This window comes from Rhinolophus hipposideros (genome assembly GCF_964194185.1).
Source record: "Rhinolophus hipposideros genome assembly, chromosome: 8".
In the NCBI taxonomy this organism is placed as follows: Eukaryota; Metazoa; Chordata; class Mammalia; order Chiroptera; family Rhinolophidae; genus Rhinolophus; species Rhinolophus hipposideros.
In genome coordinates, this window is record NC_138054.1 from 12,173,217 (window position 1) to 12,181,047 (window position 7,831).

Consider the following 7,831-nt stretch of genomic DNA (forward strand, 5'->3'; position numbering starts at 1 on the left):
CTGCTGTGCAGCTGTCCTGTGCTAGCATGTCACCCTGCGTGATGGTCGGTGTCCCCAAGGAGACTCCCCAGAGTCCCTTGCTGTGGCGCAGCAGTGGTAGCTACTGTGGTCTGACTCCTCAGGCAGCTCCGGCAAGGGCTCTAGGGTGGCGTCTCTGATGTTGTGGGGTAGCTGGTGCAAGCTGTGGGGGCAGCAGTGTCCTCAGCAAGCCAGCTCGGCAGCCTGACTGCTGCCTTGGTCCTGCCTGCACTACCCTTGAACTTGGGGCTACCCTTCCTGAGGTCCATGCGCTACTGATACTCTTTTTTAAAAAAACCCTTTTATTAGCATTTATTTGATGCTGACCCCACACCATAACTTTATTTCTTCAGTTTCTTCTGGGAGATCCTTTTCTTCTGCGCTGCCTCCTCTTCTGGTTTAGGACCAACCTGCTCTTTCTCAGTTGGCACCATGTCAACGTGGCAGGGGGAGCCCATGTGTGGGTTCATCCACCCACGAGCTCTGCAAGTTCTGCTCTGCATTGGGAGCTTTGTTCACTGGCTGTTCTCAGTGACCAGAGAGTCTGCATCTAAACTCTCAAGGTCAGTATTACTCTCTGCTTTTTTCAGGGTGTGTAGCAAAAACTCAGCACCCTTTCTCAGCACCCTTTTTGGGCCACTGACCCATCGTCTAGCCCCACTGTTTAGCCTGGGCACACCTCCCACCTCCACCATTGGAATGACAGAATGGCACACATTGCTTCTGTAACGTTTTGTCCTTCAGATACTTGGTTGCTTTTCGGATATGCATACCCTTGATGGATTGGGCAGTTTCAAGATTGTTCTTAAAGTGAACATGTAGATTTGAACCTCTTGATTTAGTGATTTTGTGGGGTTCTCTGGGTCAAGTGTATAGCGAACCATTTTCAGAGGTCACCTCAGTCCGCTTACTGGAAGAGCGAACTACTGATATTCTTTTCATTAAATATTTTTCCTGTTTGAATCAGCACTAGTTTCTGTTGCCAGTAACTAAAACCCTGATTGTCATGGGTGGGCGTTTTTCTTTCCTCCTTTCTTTCTTTCTTTTTTGTTTTAAACAAAGATACTTGTTGAATGAAATCTAAAGACAGACAGTAATGTTCTGTCCTCAATGCCAGGAGCTTAAGAGGCAATAAGTGTTACATCCTATCCAATTTCATCTTATTAGAGTTGAGGATTTTTGTTCCACCTTAATTTCAACTATGTTATTAATTATTCATCATCATCATCATTATACCATGATGCCAAAAAAGGGTATACAAGTGGACTCGTTAGTCAACATTGCTCAAGTGGTAGTTCACCATAATCAGAAATGTTTGGACGCTGATGGTAACCACTGTGAGCACCTCTTATAATTGCAGATGTCAAACATGACTTGTGTTCATCTTTTCCTATCAGTATATATTATTACAATTTTAATAGTTTTCCTTTCTTAAAATGTGTCTACATTGTAAGAAAACTACTCCCTGTGTAGTTTGAGGAGTTTATGCTTTTTACCAACATAATTACTGATTTCTTAGCTCTCCATTGTTTCTTGTTATTCAGTTCTTTCTTGTGGCTTCGATTTCCTTTTCTTCAAAGTCCATCCCTTAGTAGTTCTTTTGGTTAAGAACTTTTGGTATACTTTCAGTCTTTGAACATGTCTTTCTCTTACTTCCCCTCATGAGATGAGCTGGATATAGAATTTTTTAAAAAAATTTTTGGGGAACAATTGTTAATGAAATTACATAATTTCAGGTGTACAATTCTGTATTACATCATCTATAAATCCCATTGTGTGTTCACCACCCAGAGTCAGTTCTCCTTCCATCACCATATATTTGATCCCCCTTACCCTCATCTCCCTCCCCCTACCCCCCTTATCCTCTGGTAACCACTAAACTATTGTCTGTGTCTATGAGTTTTTGTTTCTCATTTGTTTGTCTTGTTTTTGGTTTATATACCACATATCAGTGAAATTCATAGGGTTCTCTGATTTTTCTGTCTGACTTACTTCGCTTAGCATTATACTCACAAGATCCATCCATGTTGTCACAAATGTTCCTATATCATCTTTCCTTGACACCGAATAGTATTCCATTGTGTATATATGCCACAACTTCTTTATCCATTCATCTATCGAAGGACATTTTGGTTGTTTCCATGTCTTGGCCACCGTAAACAAAGCTGCAATGAACATTGGAGCACACGTGTCTTTATGTATAAATGATTTCAAATTCTTTGGGTAGATACCCAGGAGAGGGATTACTGGGTCATATGGTAATTCTATTTGTAATTTTTTGAGGAACCTCCACACTGCCTTCCATAGCGGTTGCACCAGTCTGCATTCCCACCAACAGTGTATGAGGGTTCCTTTTTCTCCACAGCCTCTCCAACACTTGTTACTATTTGTCTTGTTGATGATAGCCATTCTGAGTGGGGTGAGGTGATATCTCATTGTGGTTTTTATTTGCATTTCTCTGATGATTAGTGATTTTGAGCATTTTTTCATATGTCTATTTGCCATTTGTAAGTCCTCTTTGGAGAAATGTCTCTTCAGGTCCTCTGCCCATTTTTCAATTGGGTTGTTTGTTTTTATGTTGTTGAGTTGCATGAGTTCCTTGTATATTTCGGATATTAGACCCTTATCAGAGGAACTGTTTGCAAAAATCTTCTCCCATTCAGTCGGTTGCCTCTTTATTTTGTCGATGGTTTCTTTTGCTGTGCAGAAACTTTTAAGTTTCATATAGTCCCATTTGTTTATTTTAGCTTTTACTTCCATTGCCTTTGGAGTTAAATTCATAAAATGCTCTTTGAACCCAAGGTCCATAAGTTTAGTACCTGTGTTTTCTTCTATGCAGTTTATTGCGTCAGGTCTTATGCTTAAGTCTTTGATCCATTTTGAATTAATTTTGGTACATGGTGACAGATAACAGTCCAGTTTCATTCTTTTGCACGTGGCTATCCAATTCTCCCAGCACCATTTATTGAAGAGGCTGTCTTTCCTCCATTGTATGTTTTTAGCTTCTTTGTCAAAAATTATCTGTCCATATTTATGTGGTTTTATTCTGGGTTCTCAATTCTATTCCATTGGTCTATGTGTCTGTTTTTCTGCCAATACCATGCTGTTTTGATTATTGTAGCCTTGTAGTAAAAGCTAAAGTCAGGCAGTGTGATACCTCCAGCATTGTTCTTTTTTCTTAAGATTGCTTTGGCTATTCGGGGTCTTTTGTGGTTCCAAACAAATCTGATGATTTTTTGTTCTATTTTTTTAAAAATGCCATTGGGATTTTGATGGGGATTGCATTAAATCTGTATATTGCTTTGGGTAATATGGCCATTTTAACTACGCTGATTCTTCCAATTCATGAGCATGGAATGTCTCTCCATTTCTTTGTGTCTTCTTCAATTTCTTTCAAAAATGTCGTATAGTTTTCAGCATATAAATTCTTCACATCCTTGGTTAAGTTTATTCCTAGGTATTTTATTCTTTTTGCTGCAATTGCAAAGGGAATTGTTTTTTGTATTTCTTTTTCTGAGATTTCATTGTTAGTATATAGGAATGCAATGGACTTTTGTACGTTGATTTTGTAGCCAGCAACTTTACTGTATTTGTTGATTGTTTCTAACAGCTTTTTGGTGGAGCCTTTAGGGTTTTCTATATATAGCATCATGTCATCTGCAAAGAGTGATAATTTAACTTCTTCATTCCCAATTTGGATGCCTTTTATTTCTTTCTCTTGCCTGATGGCTCTGGCAAGGACTTTCAACACTATGTTGAAAAGCAGAGGTGATAGAGGACAGCCCTGTCTTGTTCCTGAACGTAGAGCAAACGGCTTCAGTTTTTCACCGTTAATTATAAGATTAGCTGAGGGCTTGTCATATGTGGCCTTTATTATGTTAAGGTATTTTCCTTCTATACCTATTTTATTAAGTGTTTTAATCATAAATGGATGTTGTATCTTGTCAAATGCTTTTTCTGCATCAATTGATAGAATCATATGATTTTTGTCCTTTATTTTGTTTATGTGATGTATCACATTGATGGATTTGCGGATGTTGAACCATCCTTGTGCCCCAGGGATGAACCCCACTTGGTCATGATGAATAATCATTTTAATGCATTGTTGTATTCGATCTGCTAAAATTTTGTTTGGGATTTTTGCATCAGTATTCATCAGAGATATAGGTCTGTAGTTTTCTTTTTTTGTGTTGTCCTTACCAAGTTTTGGTATCAGGGTAGTGTTGGCCTCATAAAATGAGTTAGGGAGTACTGACTCTTCTTCAATTTTTTGGAAGAGTTTGAGCAGGATTGGTATTAGATCCTGTTTGAAGGTTTGGTAGAATTCACTAGTGAAGCCATCTGGTGCCGGACTTTTGCTTTTGGGAAGGTTTTGGATGACTGATTCAATTTCTTTACTGGTGATCGGTCTGTTTAGATTTTCCAGTTCTTCATGGTTCAGCCTTGGAAGGCTATATGCTTCTAAGAACTTGTCCATTTCTTTTAGGTTATTGAATTTGGTGGCATATAGTCCTTCATAGTATTCTTGCATGATCCTTTGTGTTTCTGTGGTGTCCGTGATAACTTCCCCTTTTTCATTTCTGATTTTGTTAGTGTCTTCTCTCTTCTTATCTTAGTGAGTCTAGCCAAGGGTTTGTCGATTTTATTAAGTTTTTCAAAGAACCAGCTCTTTGTCACATTAATTTTTTCTGTTGTCTTTTTGTTCTCTATTTCATTGAGCTCTGCTCTGATTTTTGTTATTTCCTTTCTTCTGCTGACCTTGGGTTTCACTTGTTCTTTTTTTTCTAGTTCTTTAAGGTGTAACATGAGGTTATTTATTGGGGATTTTTCTTGTTTCTTGAGATAGGCATGTAATGATATAAATTTCCCTCTTAAAATTGCTTTCGCTTCTTCCCAAGAATTTTGGTAGGATGTATTTTCATTGTCATTTGTTTCTATGTATCTTTTGATCTCTCCTCTAATTTCTTCTTTGACCCAGTCGTTATTTAAAAGTATGTTGTTTAATCTCCATGTATTAGTGTTTTTTCCTGCTTTCTTTTTGCAGCTGATATCCAATTTCAAAGCCTTGTGATCAGAGAATATGCTTGGTATGATTTCAATCTTCTTAAATTTGCTGAGGCTGATTTTATGTCCCAATATATGGTCTATCCTTGAGAATGTTCCATGTACACTTGAAAAGAATGTATAGTCTGATTTTTTAGGATGAAGTGCTCTATATATGTCAATGATGTCCATTTCATCTAATGTGTCATTTAGGGCTGCTATTTCGTTATTTATTTTCTGTTTGGATGATCTATCCGTAGCTGTCAATGATGTATTTAAGTCCCCTAGTATAATTGAGTTTTGGTCAATTTCTCCCTTTAGTTCTGTTAGTAGTTGCTTGGTATATTTTGGTGCTCCCTGATTGGGGGCATAAATATTGATGACTGTTATGTCTTCTTGTTGTATAGTCCCCTTTACCATTATGAAATGTCCATCTTTGTCTCTTGTTATCTTTTTCACCCTGAAGTCTGTTTCATCTGATATTATTATGGCTACACCTGATTTTTTCTGGGTACCATTTGCTTGGAGTGTCAATTTCCACCCTTTCACTTTGAGTCTATGCTTGTCCTTGTAGCTGAGATGTGTCTCTTGGAGACAGCATATGGTTGGGTTTAGTTTTGTGATCCAATCTGCCACTCTGTGCCTTTTTATTGGTGAGTCCAGTCCATTTACATTTAGGGTGATTATTGATACGTGAGGATTTCCTGTCATTCTATCTTTAGTTTTCTGGTAAGGCTGTGTCTCCATTGTTTCTTTGCCTTTTGTTGTTGTCTATTATTTCTGTGTGGTGGTATTCTATGATGTTTCCCTCTGTTTCTTCTTTTATTACAGTATATATTTCAGTTCTGGATTTCTTTTTGAGTGGTTACCCTTAAGATTATGTAAAAGAAAGTTTGATATTTAGAGTATTCCATTTTTTTCAGCACGCTTACTTTCTCCATTCCCATATTCCAGTTCAGGCCTTTACTCTCCCCGTTTTTATGTTTCGGTTGCCACAAATTGTCCCTGTTGATGGTGGTCGAATAGCCTCCTTTAGTATTTCTTGTAGTGCAGGTCGTGTATTAGAAAATTCTCTCAGCTTCTGTATCTCTGGAAAGGTCTTTATTCCTCCTTCATATCTAAAGGATATCTTTGCTGGATATATTATTCTTGGCTCATGATTTCTCTCTTTCAGTAGTTTGAATATTTGGTTCCACTCCCTCCTGGCTTGTAGAGTTTCTGCTGAAAAATCTGATGATAATCCAATGGGCTTTCCTTTCTAGGTTATCATCTTCTTTTCCCTGGCTGCCTTGAGTATTCTTTCTTTGGTGTTAATTTTAGACAGCCATTTTGATGACGTCTCTTCGATATAGAATTTTAAAGTGTAGTTAGTTTTCCTGAACACTTTGAAATTATTATTCCATTGGCTTCTGGCCTGTATTGTTGTTGATGAGAACTTACGAAAGTTATAAATTATCGTCCCTTTGTAAGTTATCTGTCCTTCCCTGCCCCCAACACACAGACTGGCTACTTTGCTGTCCTACAGTTTCACCACCATGTTTGCAGGGGTAGATTTATTTTATTAATGTTGCTTGAGAGTTGTGGTGCTTCTTATGTCTTCCTTATTTCTGGAAGCTTCTTAGCCATTTTCTTGAAATTTCACTTCTCCTTGATTCTCTCCTTTCCTGGGCCCCGAGTAGACTAACATTAGACCCTTCATATTTTTCAACTCTTGATGTGCCTGTGCTACTTTTTACAAGATTTGTTCATGTTTACCTTTTAGTTCATTAATTCTCTCCCGGTGGGTTTAATCCTTCAGTTGAATTCCATTTAATTTTTCATTTCCTTATCTGTTTCTATGCACACACACAATTACATATTTATATAAATACATAAATATAACTTTGTCAAACATACGTGTGTGAAAGATGTTTTCTTTCCCTTTTATCTTGGCTCTTAATTCCATCTTTCCACTCATATCATTCTTTCCCTGTCCTACGATGTTAACAACACGAGTAATTCTCCCATATTTTTGCCTTGATCATATCTCAAACTAACCCTTTACATATCAATATGTATAACATGCGGTTTAGCCATTATTTGCTTTAGAAAAGTAGGTTCATACACACGGTATATTACTCAAAGACACCTCATAGAATTCCTTCCAAATCAACTGATAAAGTGTTAATTCATTGCTCTTAAGACTTGCTTACTATTCCTTGGTGTGGACATATTCCAATTTATTCAAACATATTCTAACAATGGACTTTCATTTTGCTTGTCCCTACAAGCAATGTTCCAACAAACATTCTCATATAAATGGTTCTGTAGACTCAGTTTTTATTTCTATGGGATGGATCAAGAGTCAGCGAACTTTCCCTTAAAGGGCCTGATAGTTAAATATTTTAGGCTGGGTCGGTCATGTGGTCTTCAGTTATCTCTGCTGTTACCCTCAAGCAGCCATAGAAAAAAATTAAACAAATGAGTGTCGCTATGCTCCAATAAAACGTAACTTACAAATGGGCAGGATTTGGCTTGTAGGCCGTAGTTTGCCATCCTCATGATAGAGTATCAGAAGTGAGATATAATGTCTATTTTTCAGCTGGATTATGAAATACTACAATAATAGTAATAATAGTAATAACAATAATAACAATAAACTATGACATCCGACTTTTCTATGTGTTTGCGGTCCAAAGGAAGGCCTATCTACATTACCTTAGTGTGCTGTGTTGCTGGAAGGGATCCCTAATAATGGGTATTGATTTTGAACATTGGAAACCAAATGTAG

At 37.6% G+C, this 7,831-nt stretch overlaps 1 pseudogene across 1 annotated transcript; it reads right to left on the minus strand.

Annotated features, from left to right (window-relative positions):
• Nucleotides 1-359: 359 nt before the first annotated feature.
• LOC308500791 (large ribosomal subunit protein uL22-like) lies at nt 360-902 on the minus strand (annotated as a pseudogene). Its single transcript has one exon. The product of its transcript is annotated as a large ribosomal subunit protein uL22-like (transcript).
• Between the last annotated feature and the right edge of the window lie 6,929 nt (nt 903-7,831).